The sequence below is a fragment of the Pseudophryne corroboree genome, unplaced genomic scaffold, assembly GCF_028390025.1.
Source record: "Pseudophryne corroboree isolate aPseCor3 unplaced genomic scaffold, aPseCor3.hap2 scaffold_610, whole genome shotgun sequence".
NCBI classification, from domain to species: domain Eukaryota; kingdom Metazoa; phylum Chordata; class Amphibia; order Anura; family Myobatrachidae; genus Pseudophryne; species Pseudophryne corroboree.
In genome coordinates this window covers 360,591-373,053 of record NW_026970206.1, presented here as the reverse complement: position 1 = coordinate 373,053, position 12,463 = coordinate 360,591, and the positions used below count along the sequence as shown (strand labels likewise).

General features: G+C 34.6%; 1 non-coding gene across 1 annotated transcript; it reads right to left on the bottom strand.

Annotated features, from left to right (window-relative positions):
- Nucleotides 1–10,457: 10,457 nt before the first annotated feature.
- Nucleotides 10,458–10,531, bottom strand: TRNAN-AUU (transfer RNA asparagine (anticodon AUU)). Its single transcript has one exon. It is a non-coding gene; the product is annotated as a tRNA-Asn (tRNA).
- Nucleotides 10,532–12,463: the final 1,932 nt, after the last annotated feature.

The window sequence follows — 12,463 nt, the reverse complement described above, 5'->3', positions numbered from 1 at the left end:
ACCACAGAGACACTTTGCAAAAGTCCATACTGACAAAGGCTAATAAGCATTCATCTAAAACGTTTCCTAGAAAAACTTTAAAAAGTCAATAATCTGGAGAGTTTTTGTAAGATGTTTCTTCCATCAACCAACGAAGAAACACATTGGTACTTTCCCATGATGAGTGAGTGCTTCAGGATCTCTTGCACTTACATGTGCAGCAGAGTACTGCAATGGAAGCATGCTGGGCCCATAACCCAGAGGTAGGCAGATTGAAACTATCCTCTGCTATATGCATTTTTTTTGTTAATTAAAGTAATCCAAAACTGGGATTGATATTGTGTCTCTTTTATTTTTACTTAAAGTACAATAACTTTAACCATTTTAATTTGTTTTAATAGTATATTGACAGTATTGTTTTCTTTCAAAAATCCACTTCATTTTCTTTACCCTATTATTAAAATGGTAATTGACAAAAACAAACTACATTGTCACCAGAAGAGCAATACAAAATGTACAAGTGATATATTAAAATCATCTTTCCAGCTTGAATTTCAATGATGCATTGGGTCAACAATTTTGTGAGAAACATCTTCACCCTTAAATAAAGATTTTCTTAATTCCTTACCTGTGTGCTAATTAGATATCACCTTGTTTTCACATTAAACAGACTTCCACATGAGAAAGCAGCAAGGATGCAGTGGCGTTAATGTTTCCTGGTGTCAACCTGTATTATTTCAGTAGACATTGAAATGAGGATGCATCTTGCTGCCTTTCCAATGAAGCAAGTTTAATTTAGTAATAGGTGAAAAACCATCCTTACAAAGGTGTTAATCAGAGACTTGGCTTTGTGGACACTTTTCAGAGAACAAATTTGTTAGCATAAAAATAAAGCCAGAAAATGAAGAGCTGTTTAATCACGCAATTTGATTTTTTTGCCAGCATATTTCTTTTTCTCTGCAACCCACTGCTAAATTGTGCTTCCTAGATGTTTTTATAAAATCACTGAATCAAATCTAACTCTGATTACATCAGAGAAGGCCAGGTACCCTGCACCATAACAGGGGGTATGAAATTTGACTTGTCTACTTAAAGATCACCAAAATCTGATAACAAGGTCAATTACGTCCCTGGGTGGGATTGAACCACCAACCTTTTGGTTAATAGCCGTACACACTAACTGATTGCGCCACAGAGACACTTTGCAAAAGTACATACTGACAAATGCTAATAAGCATTCATCTAAAACGTTTCCTAGAAAAACTTAAAAAAATCAATAATCTGGAGAGTTTTTGTAAGATGTTTCTTCTATCAACCAACGAAGAAACACATTGGTACTTTCCCATGATGAGTGAGTGCTTCAGGATCTCTTGCACTTACATGTGCAGCAGAGTACAGCAATGGAAGCATGCTGGGCCCATAACCCAGAGGTAGGCAGATTGAAACTATCCTCTGCTATATGCATTTTTTTGTTTGTTAATTAAAGTAATCCAAAACTGGGATTGATATTTTGGCTCTTTTATTTTTACTTAAAGTACAATAACTTTTACCATTTTAATTTGTTTTAATAGTATATTGACAGTATTGTTTTCTTTCAAAAATCCACTTAATTTTCTTTACCCTATTATTAAAATGGTAATTGACAAAAACAAACTACATTGTCACCAGAAGAGCAATACAAAATGTACAAGTGATATATTAAAATCATCTTTCCAGCTTGAATTTCAATGATGCATTGGGGCAACGATTTTGTGAGAAACATCTTCACCCTTAAATAAAGATTTTCTTAATTCCTTACCTGTGTGCTAATTAGATATCACCTTGTTTTCACATTTAACAGACTTCCACATGAGAAAGCAGCAAGGATGCAGTGGCGTTAATGTTTCCTGGTGTCAACCTGTATTATTTCAGTAGACATTGAAATGAGGATGCATCTTGCTGCCTTTCCAATGAAGCAAGTTTAATTTAGTAATAGGTGAAAAACCATCCTTACAAAGGTGTTAATCAGAGTCTTGGCTTTGTGGACACTTTTCAGAGAACAAATTTGTTAGCATAAAAATAAAGCCAGAAAATAAAGAGCTGTTTAATCACTCAATTGGATTTTTCTGTCAGCATATTTTTTTTCTCTGCAACCCACTGCTAAATTGTGCTTCCTAGCTGTTTTTATAAAATCACTGAATCAAATCTAACTCTGATTACATCAGAGAAGGCCAGGTACCCTACACCATAACAGGGGGTTTGAAATTTTGACTTGTCTACTTAAAGATCACCAAAATCTGATAACAAGGTCAATTAGGTCCCTGGGTGGGATTGAACCACCAACCTTTTGGTTAATAGCCGTACATACTAACTGATTGCGCCACAGAGACACTTTGCAAAAGTCCATACTGACAAAGGCTAATAAGCATTCATCTAAAACGTTTCCTAGAAAAACTTTAAAAAGTCAATAATCTGGAGAGTTTTTGTAAGATGTTTCTTCCATCAACCAACGAAGAAACACATTGGTACTTTCCCATGATGAGTGAGTGCTTCAGGATCTCTTGAACTTACATGTGCAGCAGAGTACTGCAATGGAAGCATGCTGGGCTCATAACCGAGAGGTAGACAGATTGAAACTATCCTCTGCTATATGCATTTTTTTTTTGTTAATTAAAGTAATCCAAAACTGGGATTGATATTTTGTCTCTTTTATTTTTACTTAAAGTACAATAACTTTTACCATTTTAATTTGTTTTAATAGTATATTGACAGTATTGTTTTCTTTCAAAAATCCACTTCATTTTCTTTACCCTATTATTAAAATGGTAATTGACAAAAACAAACTACATTGTCACCAGAAGAGCAATACAAAATGTACAAGTGATATATTAAAATCATCTTTCCAGCTTGAATTTCAATGTTGCATTGGGTCAACAATTTTGTGAGAAACATCTTCACCCTTAAATAAAGATTTTCTTAATTCCTTACCTGTGTGCTAATTAGATATCACCTTGTTTTCACATTAAACAGACTTCCACATGAGAAAGCAGCAAGGATGCAGTGGCGTTAATGTTTCCTGGTGTCAACTTGTATTATTTCAGTAGACATTGAAATGAGGATGCATCTTGCTGCCTTTCCAATGAAGCAAGTTTAATTTAGTAATAGGTGAAAAACCATCCTTACAAAGGTGTTAATCAGAGACTTGGCTTTGTGGACACTTTTCAGAGAACAAATTTGTTAGCATAAAAATAAAGCCAGAAAATGAAGAGCTGTTTAATCACTCGATTGGATTTTTCTGCCAGCATATTTTTTTTCTCTGCAACCCACTGCTAAATTGTGCTTCCTAGCTGTTTTTTATAAAATCACTGAATCAAATCTAACTCTGATTACATCAGAGAAGGCCAGGTACCCTACACCATAAGAGGAGGTTTGAAATTTTGACTTGTCTACTTAAATATCACCAAAATCTGATCACAAGGTTAATTACGTCCCTTGGTGGGATTGAACCACCAACCTTTTGGTTAATAGCCAAACACACTAACCGATTGCGCCACAGAGACACTTTGCAAAAGTCCATACTGACAAAGGCTAATAAGCATTCATCTAAAACGTTTCCTAGAAAAACTTTAAAAAGTCAATAATCTGGAGAGTTTTTGTAAGATGTTTCTTCCATCAACCAACGAAGAAACACATTGGTACTTTCCCATGATGAGTGAGTGCTTCAGGATCTCTTGCACTTACATGTGCAGCAGAATACTGCAATGGAAGCATGCTGGGCCCATAACCCAGAGGTAGGCAGATTGAAACTATCCTCTGCTATATGCATTTTTTTTGTTAATTAAAGTAATCCAAAACTGGGATTGATATTTTGTCTCTTTTATTTTTACTTAAAGTACAATAACTTTTACCATTTTAATTTGTTTTAATAGTATATTGACAGTATTGTTTTCTTTCAAAAATCCACTTCATTTTCTTTACCCTATTATTAAAATGGTAATTGACAAAAACAAACTACATTGTCACCAGAAGAGCAATACAAAATGTACAAGTGATATATTAAAATCATCTTTCCAGCTTGAATTTCAATGTTGCATTGGGTCAACAATTTTGTGAGAAACATCTTCACCCTTAAATAAAGATTTTCTTAATTCCTTACCTGTGTGCTAATTAGATATCACCTTGTTTTCACATTAAACAGACTTCCACATGAGAAAGCAGCAAGGATGCAGTGGCGTTAATGTTTCCTGGTGTCAACTTGTATTATTTCAGTAGACATTGAAATGAGGACGCATCTTGCTGCCTTTCCAATGAAGCAAGTTTAATTTAGTAATAGGTGAAAAACCATCCTTACAAAGGTGTTAATCAGAGACTTGGCTTTGTGGACACTTTTCAGAGAACAAATTTGTTAGCATAAAAATAAAGCCAGAAAATGAAGAGCTGTTTAATCACTCGATTGGATTTTTTTGCCAGCATATTTTTTTTCTCTGCAACCCACTGCTAAATTGTGCTTCCTAGCTGTTTTTTATAAAATCACTGAATCAAATCTAACTCTGATTACATCAGAGAAGGCCAGGTACCCTACACCATAAGAGGAGGTTTGAAATTTTGACTTGTCTACTTAAATATCACCAAAATCTGATCACAAGGTTAATTACGTCCCTTGGTGGGATTGAACCACCAACCTTTTGGTTAATAGCCAAACACACTAACCGATTGCGCCACAGAGACACTTTGCAAAAGTCCATACTGACAAAGGCTAATAAGCATTCATCTAAAACGTTTCCTAGAAAAACTTTAAAAAGTCAATAATCTGGAGAGTTTTTGTAAGATGTTTCTTCCATCAACCAACGAAGAAACACATTGGTACTTTCCCATGATGAGTGAGTGCTTCAGGATCTCTTGCACTTACATGTGCAGCAGAATACTGCAATGGAAGCATGCTGGGCCCATAACCCAGAGGTAGGCAGATTGAAACTATCCTCTGCTATATGCATTTTTTTTGTTAATTAAAGTAATCCAAAACTGGGATTGATATTTTGTCTCTTTTATTTTTACTTAAAGTACAATAACTTTTACCATTTTAATTTGTTTTAATAGTATATTGACAGTATTGTTTTCTTTCAAAAATCCACTTCATTTTCTTTACCCTATTATTAAAATGGTAATTGACAAAAACAAACTACATTGTCACCAGAAGAGCAATACAAAATGTACAAGTGATATATTAAAATCATCTTTCCAGCTTGAATTTCAATGATGCATTGGGTCAACAATTTTGTGAGAATCATCTTCACCCTTAAATAAAGATTTTCTTAATTCCTTACCTGTGTGCTAATTAGATATCACCTTGTTTTCACATTAAACAGACTTCCATATGAGAAAGCAGCAAGGATGCAGTGGCGTTAATGTTTCCTGGTGTCAACCTGTATTATTTCAGTAGACATTGAAATGAGGATACATCTTGCTGCCTTTCCAATGAAGCAAGTTTAATTTAGTAATAGGTGAAAAACCATCCCTACAAAGGTGTTAATCAGAGACTTGGCTTTGTGGACACTTTTCAGAGAACAAATTTGTTAGCATAAAAATAAAGCCAGAAAATAAAGAGCTGTTTAATCACTCTATTGGATTTTTCTGGCAGCATATTTTTTTTTCTGCAACCCACTGCTAAATTGTGCTTCCTAGCTGTTTTTATAAAATCACTGAATCAAATCTAACTCTGATTACATCAGAGAAGGCCAGGTACCCTACACCATAACAGGGGGTTTGAAATTTTGACTTGTCTACTTAAAGATCACCAAAATCTGATAACAAGGTCAATTAGGTCCCTCGGTGGGATTGAACCACCAACCTTTTGGTTAATAGCCGTACATACTAACTGATTGCGCCACAGAGACACTTTGCAAAAGTCCATACTGACAAAGGCTAATAAGCATTCATCTAAAACGTTTCCTAGAAAAACTTTAAAAAGTCAATAATCTGGAGAGTTTTTGTAAGATGTTTCTTCCATCAACCAACGAAGAAACACATTGGTACTTTCCCATGATGAGTGAGTGCTTCAGGATCTCTTGAACTTACATGTGCAGCAGAGTACTGCAATGGAAGCATGCTGGGCCCATAACCCAGAGGTAGGCAGATTGAAACTATCCTCTGCTATATGCATTTTTTTTTTTGTTAATTAAAGTAATCCAAAACTGGGATTGATATTTTGTCTCTTTTATTTTTACTTAAAGTACAATAACTTTTACCATTTTAATTTGTTTTAATAGTATATTGACAGTATTGTTTTCTTTCAAAAATCCACTTCATTTTCTTTACCCTATTATTAAAATGGTAATTGACAAAAACAAACTACATTGTCACCAGAAGAGCAATACAAAATGTACAAGTGATATATTAAAATCATCTTTCCAGCTTGAATTTCAATGATGCATTGGGTCAACAATTTTGTGAGAAACATCTTCACCCTTAAATAAAGATTTTCTTAATTCCTTACCTGTGTGCTAATTAGATATCACCTTGTTTTCACATTAAACAGACTTCCACATGAGAAAGCAGCAAGGATGCAGTGGCGTTAATGTTTCCTGGTGTCAACTTGTATTATTTCAGTAGACATTGAAATGAGGACGCATCTTGCTGCCTTTCCAATGAAGCAAGTTTAATTTAGTAATAGGTGAAAAACCATCCTTACAAAGGTGTTAATCAGAGACTTGGCTTTGTGGACACTTTTCAGAGAACAAATTTGTTAGCATAAAAATAAAGCCAGAAAATGAAGAGCTGTTTAATCACTCGATTGGATTTTTTTGCCAGCATATTTTTTTTCTCTGCAACCCACTGCTAAATTGTGCTTCCTAGCTGTTTTTTATAAAATCACTGAATCAAATCTAACTCTGATTACATCAGAGAAGGCCAGGTACCCTACACCATAAGAGGAGGTTTGAAATTTTGACTTGTCTACTTAAATATCACCAAAATCTGATCACAAGGTTAATTACGTCCCTTGGTGGGATTGAACCACCAACCTTTTGGTTAATAGCCAAACACACTAACCGATTGCGCCACAGAGACACTTTGCAAAAGTCCATACTGACAAAGGCTAATAAGCATTCATCTAAAACGTTTCCTAGAAAAACTTTAAAAAGTCAATAATCTGGAGAGTTTTTGTAAGATGTTTCTTCCATCAACCAACGAAGAAACACATTGGTACTTTCCCATGATGAGTGAGTGCTTCAGGATCTCTTGCACTTACATGTGCAGCAGAATACTGCAATGGAAGCATGCTGGGCCCATAACCCAGAGGTAGGCAGATTGAAACTATCCTCTGCTATATGCATTTTTTTTGTTAATTAAAGTAATCCAAAACTGGGATTGATATTTTGTCTCTTTTATTTTTACTTAAAGTACAATAACTTTTACCATTTTAATTTGTTTTAATAGTATATTGACAGTATTGTTTTCTTTCAAAAATCCACTTCATTTTCTTTACCCTATTATTAAAATGGTAATTGACAAAAACAAACTACATTGTCACCAGAAGAGCAATACAAAATGTACAAGTGATATATTAAAATCATCTTTCCAGCTTGAATTTCAATGATGCATTGGGTCAACAATTTTGTGAGAATCATCTTCACCCTTAAATAAAGATTTTCTTAATTCCTTACCTGTGTGCTAATTAGATATCACCTTGTTTTCACATTAAACAGACTTCCATATGAGAAAGCAGCAAGGATGCAGTGGCGTTAATGTTTCCTGGTGTCAACCTGTATTATTTCAGTAGACATTGAAATGAGGATACATCTTGCTGCCTTTCCAATGAAGCAAGTTTAATTTAGTAATAGGTGAAAAACCATCCCTACAAAGGTGTTAATCAGAGACTTGGCTTTGTGGACACTTTTCAGAGAACAAATTTGTTAGCATAAAAATAAAGCCAGAAAATAAAGAGCTGTTTAATCACTCTATTGGATTTTTCTGGCAGCATATTTTTTTTTCTGCAACCCACTGCTAAATTGTGCTTCCTAGCTGTTTTTATAAAATCACTGAATCAAATCTAACTCTGATTACATCAGAGAAGGCCAGGTACCCTACACCATAACAGGGGGTTTGAAATTTTGACTTGTCTACTTAAAGATCACCAAAATCTGATAACAAGGTCAATTAGGTCCCTCGGTGGGATTGAACCACCAACCTTTTGGTTAATAGCCGTACATACTAACTGATTGCGCCACAGAGACACTTTGCAAAAGTCCATACTGACAAAGGCTAATAAGCATTCATCTAAAACGTTTCCTAGAAAAACTTTAAAAAGTCAATAATCTGGAGAGTTTTTGTAAGATGTTTCTTCCATCAACCAACGAAGAAACACATTGGTACTTTCCCATGATGAGTGAGTGCTTCAGGATCTCTTGAACTTACATGTGCAGCAGAGTACTGCAATGGAAGCATGCTGGGCCCATAACCCAGAGGTAGGCAGATTGAAACTATCCTCTGCTATATGCATTTTTTTTTTTGTTAATTAAAGTAATCCAAAACTGGGATTGATATTTTGTCTCTTTTATTTTTACTTAAAGTACAATAACTTTTACCATTTTAATTTGTTTTAATAGTATATTGACAGTATTGTTTTCTTTCAAAAATCCACTTCATTTTCTTTACCCTATTATTAAAATGGTAATTGACAAAAACAAACTACATTGTCACCAGAAGAGCAATACAAAATGTACAAGTGATATATTAAAATCATCTTTCCAGCTTGAATTTCAATGATGCATTGGGTCAACAATTTTGTGAGAAACATCTTCACCCTTAAATAAAGATTTTCTTAATTCCTTACCTGTGTGCTAATTATATATCACCTTGTTTTCACATTAAACAGACTTCCACATGAGAAAGCAGCAAGGATGCAGTGGCGTTAATGTTTCCTGGTGTCAACTTGTATTATTTCAGTAGACATTGAAATGAGGATGCATCTTGCTGCCTTTCCAATGAAGCAAGTTTAATTTAGTAATAGGTGAAAAACCATCCTTACAAAGGTGTTAATCAGAGACTTGGCTTTGTGGACACTTTTCAGAGAACAAATTTGTTAGCATAAAAATAAAGCCAGAAAATAAAGAGCTGTTTAATCACTCAATTGGATTTTTCTGCCAGCATATTTTTTTTCTCTGCAACCCACTGCTAAATTGTGCTTCCTAGCTGTTTTTATAAAATCACTGAATCAAATCTAACTCTGATTACATCAGAGAAGGCCAGGTACCCTACACCATAACAGGGGGTTTGAAATTTTGACTTGTCTACTTAAAGATCACCAAAATCTGATAACAAGGTCAATTAGGTCCCTGGGTGGGATTGAACCACCAACCTTTTGGTTAATAGCCGTACATACTAACTGATTGCGCCACAGAGACACTTTGCAAAAAGTACATACTGACAAATGCTAATAAGCATTCATCTAAAACGTTTCCTAGAAAAACTTAAAAAAGTCAATAATCTGGAGAGTTTTTGTAAGATGTTTCTTCTATCAACCAACGAAGGAACACATTGGTACTTTCCCATGATGAGTGAGTGCTTCAGGATCTCTTGCACTTACATGTGCAGCAGAGTACAGCAATGGAAGCATGCTGGGCCCATAACCCAGAGGTAGGCAGATTAAAACTATCCTCTGCTATATGCATTTTTTTGTTTGTTAATTAAAGTAATCCAAAACTGGGATTGATATTTTGGCTCTTTTATTTTTACTTAAAGTACAATAACTTTTACCATTTTAATTTGTTTTAATAGTATATTGACAGTATTGTTTTCTTTCAAAAATCCACTTAATTTTCTTTACCCTATTATTAAAATGGTAATTGACAAAAACAAACTACATTGTCACCAGAAGAGCAATACAAAATGTACAAGTGATATATTAAAATCATCTTTCCAGCTTGAATTTCAATGATGCATTGGGGCAACGATTTTGTGAGAAACATCTTCACCCTTAAATAAAGATTTTCTTAATTCCTTACCTGTGTGCTAATTAGATATCACCTTGTTTTCACATTAAACAGACTTCCACATGAGAAAGCAGCAAGGATGCAGTGGCGTTAATGTTTCCTGGTGTCAACCTGTATTATTTCAGTAGACATTGAAATGAGGATGCATCTTGCTGCCTTTCCAATGAAGCAAGTTTAATTTAGTAATAGGTGAAAAACCATCCTTACAAAGGTGTTAATCAGAGACTTGGCTTTGTGGACACTTTTCAGAGAACAAATTTGTTAGCATAAAAATAAAGCCAGAAAATGAAGAGCTGTTTAATCACTCGATTGGATTTTTCTGCCAGCATATTTTTTTTCTCTGCAACCCACTGCTAAATTGTGCTTCCTAGCTGTTTTTTATAAAATCACTGAATCAAATCTAACTCTGATTACATCAGAGAAGGCCATGTACCCTACACCATAAGAGGAGGTTTGAAATTTTGACTTGTCTACTTAAATATCACCAAAATCTGATCACAAGGTAAATTACGTCCCTGGGTGGGATTGAACCACCAACCTTTTGGTTAATAGCCAAACACACTAACCGATTGCGCCACAGAGACACTTTGCAAAAGTTCATACTGACAAAGGCTAATAAGCATTCATCTAAAACGTTTCCTAGAAAAACTTTAAAAAGTCAATAATCTGGAGAGTTTTTGTAAGATGTTTCTTCCATCAACCAACGAAGAAACACATTGGTACTTTCCCATGATGAGTGAGTGCTTCAGGATCTCTTGCACTTACATGTGCAGCAGAGTACAGCAATGGAAGCATGCTGGGCCCATAACCCAGAGGTAGGCAGATTGAAACTATCCTCTGCTATATGCATTTTTTTGTTTGTTAATTAAAGTAATCCAAAACTGGGATTGATATTTTGGCTCTTTTATTTTTACTTAAAGTACAATAACTTTTACCATTTTAATTTGTTTTAATAGTATATTGACAGTATTGTTTTCTTTCAAAAATCCACTTCATTTTCTTTACCCTATTATTAAAATGGTAATTGACAAAAACAAACTACATTGTCACCAGAAGAGCAAAACAAAATGTACAAGTGATATATTAAAATCATCTTTCCAGCTTGAATTTCAATGTTGCATTGGGTCATCAATTTTGTGAGAAACATCTTCACCCTTAAATAAAGATTTTCTTAATTCCTTACCTGTGTGCTAATTAGATATCACCTTGTTTTCACATTAAACAGACTTCCACATGAGAAAGCAGCAAGGATGCAGTGGCGTTAATGTTTCCTGGTGTCAACCTGTATTATTTCAGTAGACATTGAAATGAGGATACATCTTGCTGCCTTTCCAATGAAGCAAGTTTAATTTAGTAATAGGTGAAAAACCATCCCTACAAAGGTGTTAATCAGAGACTTGGCTTTGTGGACACTTTTCAGAGAACAAATTTGTTAGCATTAAAATAAAGCCAGAAAATGAAGAGCTGTTTAATCACGCAATTTGGTTTTTTTGCCAGCATATTTCTTTTTCTCTGCAACCCACTGCTAAATTGTGCTTCCTAGATGTTTTTATAAAATCACTGAATCAAATCTAACTCTGATTACATCAGAGAAGGCCAGGTACCCTACACCATAACAGGGGGTATGAAATTTGACTTGTCTACTTAAAGATCACCAAAATCTGATAACAAGGTCAATTACGTCCCTGGGTGGGATTGAACCACCAACCTTTTGGTTAATAGCCGTACACACTAACTGATTGCGCCACAGAGACACTTTGCAAAAAGTACATACTGACAAATGCTAATAAGCATTCATCTAAAACGTTTCCTAGAAAAACTTAAAAAAGTCAATAATCTGGAGAGTTTTTGTAAGATGTTTCTTCTATCAACCAACGAAGAAACACATTGGTACTTTCCCATGATGAGTGAGTGCTTCAGGATCTCTTGCACTTACATGTGCAGCAGAGTACAGCAATGGAAGCATGCTGGGCCCATAACCCAGAGGTAGGCAGATTGAAACTATCCTCTGCTATATGCATTTTTTTGTTTGTTAATTAAAGTAATCCAAAACTGGGATTGATATTTTGGCTCTTTTATTTTTACTTAAAGTACAATAACTTTTACCATTTTAATTTGTTTTAATAGTATATTGACAGTATTGTTTTCTTTCAAAAATCCACTTCATTTTCTTTACCCTATTATTAAAATGGTAATTGACAAAAACAAACTACATTGTCACCAGAAGAGCAAAACAAAATGTACAAGTGATATATTAAAATCATCTTTCCAGCTTGAATTTCAATGATGCATTGGGGCAACGATTTTGTGAGAAACATCTTCACCCTTAAATAAAGATTTTCTTAATTCCTTACCTGTGTGCTAATTAGATATCACCTTGTTTTCACATTTAACAGACTTCCACATGAGAAAGCAGCAAGGATGCAGTGGCGTTAATGTTTCCTGGTGTCAACCTGTATTATTTCAGTAGACATTGAAATGAGGATGCATCTTGCTGCCTTTCCAATGAAGCAAGT